The following is a 2,576-nucleotide window of genomic DNA, read 5'->3' on the forward strand; positions in this document are numbered from 1 at the left end:
AATAAAAGATAAGATTACAAGAAATAAAAGAGAAGAGTGTTGAAGATTACCTTAACCGGCTTATTACAACCCACACCAAGTCACCACCATCTGATGGCGTGATATGAATAATCAACCTTTAATCTCAACCGGAAAGCAAGTTTAGGCCAAGCCACACCAATAGAACATGAACCCCTTTGATTATAAACTCAAACGCTAGGTGAATTCCTTTAGCAACCTAGTTTGAGAGAGATGAATTCCCTTTTTTTGCTACACCTTAAAACCCTTAACTACAAATCTATGTTTAAAAGATGGGAGAGAGAATAACCCCATTGCCTAAACCATTAGCCCCTTTTTACACTGTGGGAGAGAAAAATCAAAGATGAGAGAGTGGGACATGCCTCCTTTAGGCTTTCATGAGAGACAGAAAAGCTTTTTTAGGAGAGAGATAGAAAGATAAGGTATGTAGAAATTTTGGGTAGAGATAATCTTTTTTTTATAGGCTTTGAACAAGATTAGGGTTTCTTAGGGTTTTCATTGGCTTGCATCTTTTTGTGAGATTGAATATGAACTATTAATCTTGGGTGACTTGTGGGGCGAGAGATTTGAGTCATCCATTCTATAGATGAACCATTAACATTATGGAAGTGCATGAATCATTATCCCCCTTTCCTAAACCATTTTCGCATCAATAGAAATTAAAAAAATTTAATTTAATCAAAATATTGTGCATACTATAAAATAACACAAGTCTACTCTATCTTTCCACAAAATCTTTCAAAGATATATCAAATCAATTTCTTCCAACCATATGGCCACATGCCATATCACTAAAAAATAGGAAAGAGTATACAGGGTGAGGCGTGCCACCTAAGGAAGGCACTCATGGGCCCCACCTTCTAGAATTATGGTGAGCCCATACACACAATGGGCCCTTATGATATTGTTATATATTTAAAATTAATCAAAGGATTTTAGAATATTAATTAAATATTTAAACTATTGTAAAATCAATACCTTTAATTTTATAAATCTAAATTTCATAAATAAAATATCCAGACGTTCATAAAAATTCAAATAATAATTCTAAAATAATTTCTATCATAAAACAAACATAATTAAATTAATATGATGAGAAAATGATCCATATGGCTTAGGAATCAACAATCATGGGCACTCCACCTTCAACTGTGGACTACAGACCACACTTGCTTTATCAGATCAACCCAATGTTTTCAATGACCTACAATCCAAGCAAGGGCTCATTAACGGGTCACCAAAGTCTGGCCGATAAGCCAAGGGGTCGCAATCCTAGTATGTGGATTTCAAGTCCTCCTCTAGAGGTAAGTCAAGGTCACCTAGACTTGATGTGACCCCTGCTCCACATACATACGCTTCACCCTGAAGGTCACGTACTTGCTTTTTCAAACGATCTATCGATATGTATGCTGTGTGATGACACATGGTTGAGGCTTTAGCCCTTGTCTCTGTAGGCCACCATCACACATGAGGGTCACACAGTCCCTCGGTTCACTCATCCGAGCATATGCTCTGACCTCATTAAGGGATGACCCATTAGAACCCTTCTCGATTTGTTCTCTATGCTCAAGTAACATGGGTTTTTTCTAACCGACTGGCCTAGATAGTCATGCACAGTTCGGTATCAGCAAACATCGTTTGCTTAGCATGATCTACGAGGGACCACATTCTCATTGAGTCCATGTTCCACTATATCATTTCATTTTACAAGCACTCATAATGACTTTTAAGGCCACATAAACTTAATAGTAAATAGTCTTATTCTTTTCCGTCTTAATATTACTCATTAGATGACTTGTTTCTTGTTTCTCTATATCTTCTTTGCCTCTCTTCTCAATTATGTTTCTTCCTTTCAAAGTTTGAAAGTTACCCACCCGTCGAGTATGGCTTCTAAGCAAATGTCGCAAACCACGTATTTCTTAACATGTTGAAAAATAAATGTAAGTATTTATAGTGATCCAAACTCTTTTTTTTTTTTTTTAAATGGATAGCTGGTAACTTGTACTACAGTTAGGGGGAGGCAATGGACCCAGACTTGACCCGGGTCTCTACAAGTAGATCCAATCTAGGTACCGGTATGGGTCCAAATATTGCATCCTTCGGGTGGGGTCCAGGTCCAAATCTTAGATCTGTACACTATTAAGGTTTGGGTCCAAGTCTGATTGGGTCGGGTCCGGTATGGGTCTAGGATTGAGTCCTACATTATATTTTTGAGTTCCAATTTATAAAATATATTTGAAAATATTAAAAAATATATATTATAATTTTTGGGTCAGGTCTGGGTCTGAGCTTGGGTCAGACATTGCATTTTCAGGTCGAGGTGCAGGTCCTATAACTTGGGGTCCGGATCTTCCAGACCCAACCCATTGCCACCCAAACTACAGCTGTCAAAACATTGACCCTCAGGCCAATCTCACGTGATCAAAACTCAACAACTGAATATCAAGCAAAAGGATATTTATTTGCAATCCGGAACATGCACTGTGCAAGGAAACTTAAGCTGTTTGTGTAATTTCTCGATGTTTATTATGCATGCTCGACTTAACTCCTTACCAGGA

This window comes from Amborella trichopoda, chromosome 6 (assembly GCF_054954075.1).
Source record: "Amborella trichopoda isolate Santa Cruz 75 chromosome 6, AtrichopodaSantaCruz75HAP2 v2.0, whole genome shotgun sequence".
In the NCBI taxonomy this organism is placed as follows: domain Eukaryota; kingdom Viridiplantae; phylum Streptophyta; class Magnoliopsida; order Amborellales; family Amborellaceae; genus Amborella; species Amborella trichopoda.